Source organism: Protopterus annectens, chromosome 6.part1, assembly GCF_019279795.1.
Source record: "Protopterus annectens isolate FY-2018-M chromosome 6.part1, PAN1.0, whole genome shotgun sequence".
Classification (NCBI taxonomy): domain Eukaryota; kingdom Metazoa; phylum Chordata; order Ceratodontiformes; family Protopteridae; genus Protopterus; species Protopterus annectens.
Window position 1 is genome coordinate 334,879,275 of NC_056738.1, and position 13,963 is coordinate 334,893,237.

The 13,963-nt window shown below is 41.3% G+C and overlaps 1 protein-coding gene across 1 annotated transcript in view; it reads right to left on the bottom strand.

Moving 5' to 3' along the window:
* TUT1 (terminal uridylyl transferase 1, U6 snRNA-specific) overlaps positions 1 to 13,963 on the bottom strand; it is a 411,795-nt gene that overhangs the window by 354,125 nt on the left and 43,707 nt on the right. The window lies entirely within an intron of this gene.

Here is a 13,963-nt window from a genome sequence, read left to right on the forward strand (position 1 = left end):
CACTGCACTAACATTCTAAACCACTACAGCAAAGCTAAATTAAATATTGGAGCTCTTGCTTTCAGACACAGCTGTGTCCTAAATAAAGGGAGAAGTTGAACGTTTAAAACTACATGTTCAATCTGGACAGTGGACATGCTCCTGGAATATGTTAAAGAAACTGTTCTACAAATCAGGAAATCTCCTGCATATCCACAAAACAAACAGTACTAGAACTACCCATTCTAAAGACTTATACCTTGCCTGTGATTAAAAAAAAAAAAACCTGCTGGAGAGACAGGTATGTATCCCAGAAACTTCCTCTTTTCTGGAACAGGCTCCCCATCCATGTGAAGCAGAGTTCCTCCCTAACCCAAATGAAGTACAGCTTGGACGACTGGATGGGACACTGGAAATTTATCCCTGGTTTGACACCTGTGTCTCTAATGGACACAGGTAACCTGTAAATGGTTCATCTCCCAGCCCCATGCTTAAACTTATCAAGGGTATCAGAACTTGTCAGAGATTTGGGATCCATGGCCAAGCTTAAAAAAGCTCTTGTGGTTGTTAGCCTAATAAACACATATGAACCTATGAAAGGAGGACACTGAATGTGCTTGCATATTGAAACAGAAGGTTGACCATTGAGGTCTGCCTGAAGCACAGCACATAAACATCCAGGTCCACTGTTGCCACACCTCTGACTTCTGAGTAGTTGCTATGGATTTATGTAAACCTAAATCTGGTGCCTTGTCCCTTCTGTAATCTGTCATACACATTTAAGTTTCTGAAGCATTATGAACACACAAAGACCACCAAAAATGGTAGAGAAATGTATTCATTACTAGATAACAAAATGTGGTCCACCTCAAAAGTTATTCAGTGATTATGTTTAGAACTCTATAATGATATAATCACTAATGAAGCGGAGTTTCTTGAGCAACTAGATACCCAAAAGGTGCAATAAGGCACAGAGACAATATTACAATGTAAAGCTAATAGTGGGCATGACTAGGAAATGGCACTAAATTAGAATATAATGGCAAAAAATACTAAGTAGAATGTCCACAGCTACAATCTGTATCAGCTTGTGTTAGGTCAGACCCCAAATTTCCCTTCTGATCAATAAGTTGCGTGCACGATATGGAAGCACGAGGATCATGGGAGTGGGAGAGCATACTTCAGCATTACATACATCAAAGAGATTGTTTTTTGAGGCTGAATGGTCAGACAGCATTGAGAAAGTGCCACAGAAACAATTCATACAAAAAATGAAAGGTATGAAATGGGAGACATGGTACACTAAAAAAAGACTAAATATGCAACAAAGGAATGATCAACAGTCACCACTGGTCAAGATTGAATTGTGGCATTTGTGAGATATGGCAATCCTTATGTAAGGGTGCATCACTTCAGTTTGTAAAGTCAATATGGAAATGTAGACTCAGTACACCAATAAAAATGAATGATGAGCTGATAGATGTACCAAAAATTACATTACAGCACAGAGAACACAGAAAGTGGAATGCCCCATCTCATTTTAAAGTGTATATGGAAGAATTTGGTACAGATAAGAGTAAAAATAGAGCTGCAAAAGGGTAGTAGCCTCACTCCTAAAGGTTAAACCATAAGATTTGTGGACAGAATGCAAAAGGTGTACAGCATACAGCCGAAATATTACTGCAGCTTGATAAAGCTACAGGAAAACAGATAAGCTGGTATAACTTGTCACTGATGTTGCAAGTGGAGAAGGTTTTGTTGACAAGTCACATGTAGAAAATTATTCACGCTGAACAATGAACTGATCTGATACAGCCTTCTGACTTCCAAATGTAGTATGATGTAATTCTTGTGGAGGTCATATCACTTGAGTCAATAAAAACAGGATGAGATACAGTACTGGAAAGATATTTTTTTGAAGTCTTCAATAATGTCAGAACTACATTTCCACTAATCAGATGTGCATCCTCAAAGAAATTCCAAAAGGATTTACATTCAAAACATGTTTTATAGCAAGAAGGTTTTAAAACACTTTGTAGAAAGTAACTTCAACTTACCATTACAGTAGATACTCAAGTGTGGTCACTGTTACAGTCAATGCGTTAGGGATGTCTGCAGGATGAACGCAACATCTGTCCTGACATTCAGAGTTAAGCACTCTTCCTCCACAGTGGGGCCGATGTCACCTCACCTCAAACATTTTCATGTGTACATAAGTGGCTTTTGCCTGAGCCATCTCTTTACCCTTACTTCCTTGTCCCTCTCCTCTCCTTGTCCAGGCTTCTCAGGAAATAAAGAGGGGGAAGGTGTGCGTCTTCTGGAGCTCTGGGTATCCCAAGCAACAGAGGGAATGGAAGGAACAGGATAAGGACTTACAGTGATCACAACAGAGCATCTACTATTTCAGATAACTAGCTTCAACAACTGTACTGTGTTCTGTGTGTGGTTGCTGTTGAAGTCATAACACTGGGAACACTCACAAAGCTGGCCCTGCCCGACAGAGTATCTAGCACTGCTGGGATGAAGAGTGACATATATCCTTCAGAATGAATGACAGATGTAAATCTTACCTTTGCCCTGCAGAACACAGAGAACCAATGATGCTTTGAGAAGGTTTGGGCAGAGGACCAAATGGTCTGGGTACTGATCCTTTCAAGTAAAACATAAGTAAACAGAACATGCTGGAGGAATAGATTCCTGTCCCAGAGACTTCCCACACTCTGGAACAAACTACTTATCTATATCAAACAAAGCTCCTCATTAGCACTCCAAGAAAAATCTTGATTGAATGGGAAATAGGAACTTCACCCCAGGATCACCTATGTGGCTCTGCTCGACAGGGGAACAGGAAAATCATTTTCTTGGGTGGCGAAAGTCAGGGTACCTTTTTGGCTAGGCTTATATAGGCCCTAGGGCCAATAGCCTAGTACCTACCTATGAACCTATAAGTAAGTCAATGTTAGTTGTGAGTCTTGCAAAATGAAGTCTGACTCTTCTCTATAACGGACTGCAATATACCTTGTAACAGAAATGAATGTAGAGTGCTATACATTTAAAGACAGATTTGTTTTGTTACTGGTAAACTGCTTATTTTCTGCAAAGGAAACAAGTAAGAATTCTGACCTTCTGAAGGATTTAACTCTGAAGGATTTAACTCTACCCAGGTTATATCTCAACTGTTTAAATGCATCTAAACACTGTAAAATCCTCTCTCTTTTTTCTAAGCTGTAGGAAGAAGAAAAAAAAAAAGGAGTTGGAATATGTGGTTCACGGTTACTTCTGTAATATTTGGCATGAAATAGGGGCTAGTATAGATGGTCAAGTATCCTTACGAAACAGCATAAATGGCTTTCTGCACATAACAGTCTGGAGTTCTGAGCCTCTCCTAGCTAAGGTAACAGAATGAATTTTAAGAGTACTGTAGTAGCAGATTCAGGTTGGGGGGGGGGGGTTAGTTTCTCCAATGCAAAATTCAAGTCCAAGCTGGGTCCAGGTTCCGCCTGGATGCCTGAAGTGGCGGTGATCTCCAAGAATTGCTGTTTTAGATACTAGCGGGGTATCCAAGGGCAAGCAGAAATGGCTGAAAGCTGCATGGTTACAGACATTAAAACTAAACTGGCAGAACACTGTTCAGAAAGTTACTGGAGAACCACTAACACAATTACTTGTTCTGCTTGACCATTCCACCTTTGGCACCAGAGGGAGAACATTTCCATGAAATTAATTATGATTTTCTTCTACTTAGATGGATAGCTTCTCTCAGTGTTTTAGAGCATCCTGACAATACTGGTGCCCAAAGGATAACAATGTCATATCTTATTTTTAGTCTAGACAGACTGGAGTCTACTAGGGACATCCTGTACTGTATCACACAGGGTTCACATGCTGTGGCAACAGAAGTTTCCTTCTTGCCATACGAAGCAATTGAGGAAAAAACAGTGGCCACAGAGGGGTAATCGAGAACATATAGCTCATATCCTCCTTAAACTTCCCAACTACCCTGCAGAGTGATAGTATTAAAGGAAAAGGACAGAAAAATTGACCAACACAATTCATGCAAAAAAAAAAAAAACAATATCTAAACTAATATGCTCGGTGCCCTGCAACAAAATTCCCTTAGCTGTCTGTTACTTAGAGGAGCAAACAATTACATCTCTGATACACCTCATCTCTTCCTAAGATTCAGGAAAGTTTCCAGGTCTAGCTTTCACCGGAGTGATTTTGCTTCAGTTGAACTCAACCAGTCTGCACATTTCTCCTGTGCTGGTAAGTAAGCTGATTTCAAAAGCATTTTGGACTCCAGTGCCTGCATGGCTGGCCTGCAAAAGTGATAAAACTGTGCTCCTCTCCCTGTTTCTTCATCACATAATTGAGGTACTGTCTGAAATGAAATCCAGTATCTCAAATTTCCAAACTAGCCTGGATGCTTTGAGGGCTTGAACAGCAGCCATCATTCCTTTGATGTTTACATGTAGTTTCTCCTCCCTGGAGCTCCAGTTGCCCTGCACTTTGACGGTCAAGATGTGGGCGCTCCAAGCTACTTCAAGGACCAGTTAGGTGTAGACAGTCTGAAATGCATGCCCTCATTCTTTTGCAGTTGCCACATCCACCACTTCAGTCCCCTTCTTACTCAGGAAAGAACTGATATGATACACTCAGGATGGAGCGTGCAAGTTACAAGTATGCTACTGAAACCACTGCCGCTTCCTCATGTGCTGTCCTGCAAGAGGAACTATCAGAATGGTGAATGCCTTGTGGCCTAGAATGCTTACAAAATGTCTAGTTATTATGAACGACTTTTTTTTTTTGACATGTTCTAAAAGGAGGCAGTCACTGAGTTTGCCCTCATTTATGGTAGGCAAGTTTTGTTTATAGTGGCATTTAGCAGCGTCCCCCCAAAAAATCCTACAGTTCCGGCTCACAAGTTGGACTTCCACTTGCTGATGGGGAAGACTAGTCCCTTCTGCATCTCCACCTGGGTTTGCACCTGTATAAGGCAATTGACCAAGAATGGGTAAATATGTACATCCTTGGTCCAACAGCGTGCTGTCGCTGGGAACAGACATTTTGTACAAACCCTGAACACAATACCTAAACCAAATGCAAGGAGGCAAATTTGAATCAATGGTCCCCCAATAATCACAAACTCTGCCCATGTCCCTTGAAAACAGGGATATGGAGGTAAGCAAGTATGAAAGGCTAGTGTCACCAGGATAGCCTTAGCTGTAGCAACAGGGCCAGCACAGTTAGCATCTTAAACTCTGGAATTTTTAGAAATTAAGTTTATTAAGACTAAATACATTATTTAATTCTTTGCTGACCAGGACAGTCCCACTATGCTAGTGGCCTGTTTTCAGGTGAGACCTACAACGGTATTTCTACTACTAAGGGAAGCTTGACCAGAGCACTGAGGAACTTCTCTTACTCTTTTCCATAGGTGCCATGGGATCTTTTACATCCACAAAAGCTACCACCAGCTCAATAAGATGGGACCTCGGTTTAATATCTCATTCAAAAGAAGGAAACCTAATATAGGTCTCCAAGATCACTGTTCTGTGTATGAGGAACAGCCTTGAACAGAGCCCTTTTCTCTCCTGCCCTGACAAGGCAGGTTCTACGATTCCCTGTGTTAATACCTCCATTACAAGCAGGACAAGATGTTCTTGGCCTTTTGGAACTAGTGGAAGAGTTTTTTGTAGTCTGACCAGAAACTGAAGTTTGTAACCTCAACAGACAATTTGGAAGAGACACTAGTCTGTGGATATACTGTAACAGACAACAAGCCAGCCTCCTATCATAGTGCAATGTAAAAAAACAGGGTGAGGGGTTTTGGGAGATTGAGAGGGAGAAGACCGGTAGAATCACAGTTCCACCATACTGAGGGGCTGGACCCTGGCTGTCCCAGGCCTTTTTCTGGTTCCTTGTTGCCATTTTATTTTCTGTGTGGGCACATTACCTTTTGGCTGTTTACCTTTAATCTGTCTCTTGTAGAAAAAGGCCTCCGTTGGAATTATATTTTCTGTTGTATTTTGAAACCAGGTGATTTAGAATGTGCTTCAAAGACCCCATGTTTTTCCTATCTTTTGGAAATGCTGTTAGGAAGTAGGTACAAAGAGCAGGTGGAGAGGTAGTTTGTTGCGTCTTCATATCGATGGACAGGGGCCAAGTCATCCGTCAACAGCATCTCCCGATGACAGACCCCATAAGACCTGCCCTGGATACTGCATTCCCACACCATACCCTTATTTTAAGTCATGCTTTCTCATCTGTAAGTAAGTCTGGGCCTCAACACAGACTGAAGCCCTCAAGGTTTTGTCCTGCACTCCTCCAAAATTATCTTGCAGCTGCATGAGAACATGTTCCCGTTATCTTAAAACATGAGTCTGGCAATTTAAAGCCCTAAAGGCCATAGCTGCTGAAATATACACTTCTTCCCCAAACCTGTTAATTAATATCTTTCTTTACCATCACTGTGAAGAGTACTGCATCAGATGCCAGACTTGCTCCCCTAGCAGATTCAAAGAACAATGTATCTGGGTTCACTACAGGCCTTTAATACCATATATAACAGTGGTCAGGCCTCTTGGGGTGGGGGTGGGGGGTTAGGGAGTGTGGTTCTAAGAAAATAGTTTCAAAAATATTCAAGAAGGCTTTCTAGACTGAATACAATGCTACTAGTTTGAGGTTCCAAAGTCCCAGAAGCTCCAGGTATCACTTCTGAGAGTCAGATGCCTCATAAGACTGCAACAGAAAACTTGCTCTCTCATGACAGCAAAAATATCCTCAGTCCTTTAGGAGTGAGTTAGAGGCTAGTATGCCCTCATTGCCTGTGTCAAGGCAAGGATGGAAAACATCTATGACTTTTAGTCCAATTCCTACATCTCCTCACAATCAAACTAGTCTTCAATCCGTCAAATGGAAGACATCTCTTTTACTTTTGGGTGGAGGGATTCCTGAAACCGAGAGATGTCTCAGTCAGGCTGCAGGTTACTCAAGAAGTGAAGGAAACCTGGAACCAATTTAACTAATCAGTTGCCTTCTTCCAGTGGCATTGGCAAATGGTTGGGTTTCAGGTCTGTGGATCCTGGAAGGGTTGGCAGCCATCAGGGATTTGTATACTCAAACAGGATGTGCGTAATACAATGTCTGCGTGCAGACCCATTATTTTTTTCTGAGGCAGACATCCCCTACAACTTCATATATGGCATCCACAAGTGTCCATTAAAGCAAAATTATAAAAAAGAAAACCACACTACAAGTTTGCAATAAAGTGGGTAGAAACGTATCTCTAATGGGTTGCTTAACAGCCCCTTTATTCCAGCTGTAAACCTATACAGACACTAGACTATGATGCACTCTCTCTCGATGCAATAAAAAGTGTAGAAAAGGGTCCCTAATGGGTTGCTTAAAAGCCCCTCTCTTCCAGCTGTAAACCTATATTGACACTAGATTATGATGCACTCTCTCAATGTGATTAGCAACACAGCAAGAAAGAACTTAAAATGGCACTGGTAGATGCTACCTACACATCAGCTACGTGAAAACATCCAAGGTAAGCTGAAATCACTCCAGCCAAGGAGGAAGGGAGTTCAGTGCTCAAATGGCAGACATGGAAACTTGCCTGACAATGGCACTCACTGGGGACAAATTTATTGTGATGGCAAAACAAGGACATTTCTCACAGCTTTGAGGGCAACCGAAAAGAATTACAAAAATAGGTTAAGTCAGGGACAGGCTGGAAGTTAAAACAACTAATCCAAGAAAGGTTTCTTGAGGACAGAGACACAAACAAGGCCTCCTTTAGAACAGCTGGAAAAAGCACTGGCCTTAAGGAGTACTCCAAAATCTGATAAACAACTGGACTCCTGATACAGAGATAGAATAAAACTGACCTAGAAGGGCACAAAATCCATACCACAAGTTGGAAAAGCACAAGACATCAAGAACGCAAAAGTCCCTCCATACTAAAAAAACAGTAGGAGTGCCACAGAAGATGCATATATGGCCCCACCAGAGAAACCTTGGTAAAAAAAAAATCTGCATCTTTTTAAGGCAAAACAGGAGTTAAGCAAATTACAACTTAAGACGTAAAAGTGTTTCGGTACACTGGCTCAAAAATGCTCAGTGACACAGATTTTTAAGGAAGCATTCAGGCCAACAAACCAAACTCAACTAGCTACAGACGTGTACAGCCACAGCTAAGCTAAGGTGGAGCAAAGGGGGCTTCCCCACCACAAACTACTGACAGTATAGCATCAATACTATACAAAAGCTGACAAATGGTCCCTGCCAATTCAGTTGTACAATCTCCAACCACAAATTTCTACCCATCCTTGCAAATGCAAGCGATAATGGTAGCCATTTAAACAGCCGTGATTAAAACTGTAGTTGCTTAAAATAATCTGCTTTAAGAGGATGTGAGCTACAAATTGTAGCAAGGATATCCTAACTTTTTGCTACAGTTTCTGAAGTGTACTTCTGACTGCAAAAATGGCTGTTTTGTAAAAACATTAACAGCTTACTGCCTGTTAGAGGAGGACCGTCTTGTACTCAACTCAGGCTGACAAAGGTGTACCAGTTTCGGGATTGCCCAGAGAACCAAATATGCTGGCTACAGCTTTGCAAACATGCCTTGTCCTTGTTTAAAACTATCAGTTAAACATAAATGGAGAGACTAGTTAGGACCTGAAAAAAGAAGATAAAAACAGCAAGGTCAAAGTTTCAACTAAGTTTAAAGCTCACAGAGGTATATAATGATAATGCTGATCTAATTACAACAATCTTGTTGGTGAAAAGCTGAGCAACTGTCTCACAGTGTCGAAAACACACTGTACAGGGGGGAGAGACTGGCAGGGCTGCAACTTGCCACCACCCAAAATAATGCAGATTGCCAGTTTACCACTGCCAAAAACTTTTTAAGACAGAAAAGTTGTCTTTTTACAAGTAATCTTGAACTAAAAGTGAACAAAAAAAAAGAATTCAAGCACTTTAAGGCTGTCATTCTATAAACCAAAGTGCCTCAACTGGTAAACCAATCGTTCACTATCCTGCTGCAAGAAGGAGAGTTTAAAATCAAACCACAGTTCAAACTCCCCAAGCAAAAAAATGGATGCTCATGAGATGAGGCAAACCTAACAGCAGAGACAAAAGTCTCATTTCATAGGTTAGAAGCTCTCTCTACCAGAATGCTTTGCACTATACTCTACGAAGGGCTGATGAAGCACACAAAAAAGCAAAGTAGGTGAAGAATCTTTACTGAAATATGAGCACTCCATTGGTTCAAGTTCAAATGGAGTAACGCAAGTTATCACCACAGCAAAACAGACCAGTTCAGGGCCAGATTAATTCACGTGCTTGCTTCCTAAGCAATAAACATCTTCCAAACTAATTGGCAAAAACAAGAAAATAGATAATGCAAACCATTATTAAATATATACAGTTTACCACAGTAAGTAGAGAAGTCAAGCTACAAAAAATTAAATGAGTTAAATAAACTGTCCCAGGTCAAAGATGACCAGCAAAGTATCCTTAAAACAATCACAGCCTCTAAAATTTTGGTACTGCTGTTCAGTGGTCATCCACTTTTAAAAGCAAATAATACAAGACCATTCAACAAGTTTGAAGGGCAGCTTTCAAACACAGAATGACTTATTATTTGCTTTAACCTTTTTTGGAAACAAGCCCACTTCATCCAAAATGAACCAGACAACACGGAGAGGACAAAGAAAAAGACTGACTGCGCTTCAACATATCCTGGTAGGACATTACCTCAAGTGCATGAATGAAATGATGGGTTGCAATGATGAGACCTCTTCTTCTTCTTTCAACTGCTCCCGTTAGGGGTCGCCACAGCAGATCAACTGTTTCCATTTCTTCCTGTCCTCTGCATCTTGCGCCGTCACATCAACCACCTGCATGTCCTCTCTCACCACATCCATAAACCTTATCTTAGGCCTTCCTCTTTTCCTGTTACCTGGCAGCTTCATCCTTAGCATCTTTTTCCCCAATATACTGTGCATCCCTCCTCAGCACATGTCCAAACCAACGTCATCTTGCCTGTCTGGCTTTGTCTCCAAACCTTCCAACCTGGAATGAACCTCTAATATACTTATTCCTAATCCTGTCCATCCTCGTCACACCCAGTTCAAATCTTAACATCTTCACCTCTGCCACGTCAAGCTCAGACTCCTGCCTTTTTGTCAATCCCACTGTCTCCAACCCATATAACATAGCTGGTCTCACTACCCTCTTGTAGCTCTTCCCTTTCACTCTTACTGGTACTCATCTGTCACAAATCACTCCTGAGACTTCTCCACCCACTCAATCCTGCCTGTACTCTCTTCTTCACCTCTCTTTCACACTCACCATTAATGATCCCAAGTACTTAAACTCATCCACCTTCGCCACCTCTACTCCCTGCATCCTCCACCATTCCTCTCATTCACACACATATATTCTGTCTTAGTCCTGCTGACCTTCATTCCTCTTCTCTCTAGAGCATATCTCCACCTCTCCACTGTCTCCTCCACCTGTTCCCTACTCTCACTACAGATCACAAGGTCATCTGCAAACATCATAGTCCACGGGGATTCCTGTCTGATCTCATCTGTCAACCTGTCCATCACCATTGCAAATAAGAAAGGGCTCAGAGCTGATACTTGATGTAATCCCACCTCCACCTTAAATGCATCCGTCACTCCCACCGCAGACCTCACCGTTGTCGCACTACCCTCGTACATATCTTGTACCACTCTTACATACTTCTCTGACACTCGCGACTTCCTCATACAACACCACAACTCCTCTCTAGGCACCCTGTCATATGCTTTCTCTAAATCCACAAAGACACAATGCAACTCCTTCTGACCTTCTCTGTACTTCATCTGTAGTGCTCTTTCCTGGCATGAAACCATACTGCTGATCACTAATCATCACCTCCCTTCTTAACCTAGCTTCCACTACTCTTTCCCATAACTTCATGCTGTGAATGATCAGTTTAATCCCTCTGTAGTTACTACAGCTCTGCACATCACCCTTCTTAAAAATCGGTACCAAAACACTTTCTCCATTCCTCAGGCATCCTCTCACTTTCCAGGATTTCATTAAACAATATAGTTAAAAACTCCACTGCCATTTCACCTAAACACCTCCATGCTTCCACAGGTATGTCATCTGGACCAACAGCCTTTCCGTTCTTCATCTTCTTCATAGCTAACCTTACTTCTGCCTTGCTAGTCCACTGCACTTCATGATTCACTCTCCGCACATCATCCAACCTTCTCTCCCTCTCATTCTCTTCATTCATCAACCCCTCAAAGTACTTTTTCCATCTGCTCAACACACTCTCCACGCTTGTGAGTACGTTTCCCTCATTATCCTTTATCACCCTTACCTGCTGCACATCTTTACTAGCTTGGTCCCTCTGTCTAGTCAATCGGTACAGGTCCTTTTCTCCCTCCTTAAGTGTCCAACCTTTTATCCACCTCTTCATACACCTTATCCTTTGCCTTCGCCACCTCAAATTATCATAAATCCAAATGCTAAAGTCACCAAGAACCAGCAGGTTCTAATGATACAACTCAACAATCAAAGAAAAAAACTTGGTGAACTCTTACAGGAAAGTCCTCACACAACTGGGTAAATGAGTAGAAACCAAAATTATGTTGCTGGCTACATTCCAGCTCAGAGAAGTTAGTTAGAATTAATCAGCAATCTAACAGGTAACCTAGACCACTTGGAGCTCTGATCTAACAATTAGCAACAACCAATCACATCCCTTCAAGGGTACTGACAATCACTGACACTGGAAGTACAGCCACTAACAGATGTAGAATGAAATCTTCAACCTACTAAGCCTCCTTTATGAACGCAAACATCACACAAGAAGTTGAAAATAATCCCTGGTCTACTGCAGACAGACCTCACATTAGTATACACCACCACATGGGGCCAAAGGAAACCAGATCTTGCCCGTTATCAATACCAAATAGGGAAGGCAGTCTCTAACCTGCACCTCAAACTTCTGCTTAGCCTCATACGATTTTACTACCTTTCTCTCCCTCATTATTTGCTCCCAATACCTTGGTTTCTTTGATAAAAAAGAGAAGGGGATAGAATTTACTGGTGGAAATTTTTTTTTTTAAATAACCCTACTTGCAGTCATCCCTATTGGTAAAAATCTCCTCTCTCCATTCCTGTATTGGCTTAGTTCTTAAAAATACTTTCTGCTACTTTATGAAAATAATATTCTGTATATTGTTGCTAGCCATCTCAAGGATTGTCATCCAAAATCCTGCTCTCACCTCGGTTTCTTGAACTTCACCATCATCCCCTTCCACACTGATTTATAACCTCATGCTCAAGTTATATAAATAAATCTTAACTGTGTAGCTCTAAGGTATCCCTTTAAATTAAATAATCCTACATCATCTTGTTCTATAGGGACAATCAACTTACCCCATTTTACACTTTCTCTCTTCCCCCCTCCAATAAATTCCATCATCTTTTTATTATCAACCATAACTTCTACCCTGGTTGATCAAAATATGCCCAACCTGAAAAAATCATGAAAAAAATAATACAATGATGTTTTTCTACATAAATATTAAAAAGGGAGAATTTATGGAATGGGTAATGGAAACAATTCAAAAGCTGTTGGTAAGATACAAATTTGTTCAGAAAGGAAAGTTGAGAAGTGAGATAAAATGAAAATGGAACTTAAAAGTACGGTAGAAATGAGGGAGATAAAGATTGGGGAAAGTAGTAATAAGAATTATTTAAAGGGATTATCAATGATAAAAGTACTGTAAGTGAAGGGGAACCTTATGGAACACAAAGAGCAGCAACTGTTTGTGTGCTAAAGGAAAAACAAGGGAGCATTTGGATAATACGAGTTTAGAAAGCTTGCTGTTATGTTTTTTTTGAAAATGACACCCAGAGCACAAAATATGTTAGCTTGATGTAGGCAAAAGAAAACTGAAAAGAATGGTGCCAGACTTGGACAGCTATAACTAGAAAAATAAATGGAGAATAGGAGGTATTTAGAGCCTATTTATTATTTAAGTCTAAATCAAAAAACTATGTTCATAGGTTCATATGTAGGTACTAGGCTATTGGCCCTAGGACCTATATAAGCCTAGCCAAAAAGGTACCCTGGCTTTCGCCACCCAAGAAAATTATTTTCCTGTGCTCCCGTCGAGCAGAGCCACAGAGATGATCCCTGGGGTGAATTTCCTATCTCCCATCCAATCATCAAGATTTTTCTTGAAGAGTGCTAATGAGGAGCTTGGTTTGCTATAGATAGGTAGCTTGTTCCAGAGTATGGAAAGTCTCTGGGACAGGAAGCTATCCCTCCAGCATGTTCTGTTTATTGTAGTGACAAGGTTTAGGTCCCTAGAGTGTGTAGCTCAGAGGGATTGGGATTTCTTTAAGTGGAGCATGTCCAACAGCTCTGGGTTTGACATAGCTTTGTATGTTAGGCAGAGATCACCTCCGAGTAGGCGATATGGGACGGGGGTAAAGCTGGAGATTTTTGAGACGGTCTGCATAGGGCATCTGTTTGAGGCTGGTAATCCTCTTTGTGAGGTATTTCTGTGGTCTTTCCAGTTGTTGTAGATGTCTTGTGAGGTACATACAAAAAAGGGGCACTGTATATAATGGGTCTAATGAGTGATGAGTAGAGGGGCACAATGACCTCTTTTTTCCTGGATGAGAAACCTTTTGTGATGAGGTGTACCACGTAGAAGGATTTCCTGACTACTGTGGCGATGAGATTATCAAAGGTGAGAGTACTGTCCACCTGTGTCCCAAGGTCTCATCACACTTTTGGTGTTAAGTAGACTACCACCAATGTGGTAGCTCACGGGTACAGAGTTTTTACCAAAGGGGATGACAATGCACTTTTTTGGCATTGAGCTTAAGGCCATGGCTTTAACACCAGGCATCTGTCTTTGTGAGGCCCTTTTGTAGGATCATTAGAAGTTTT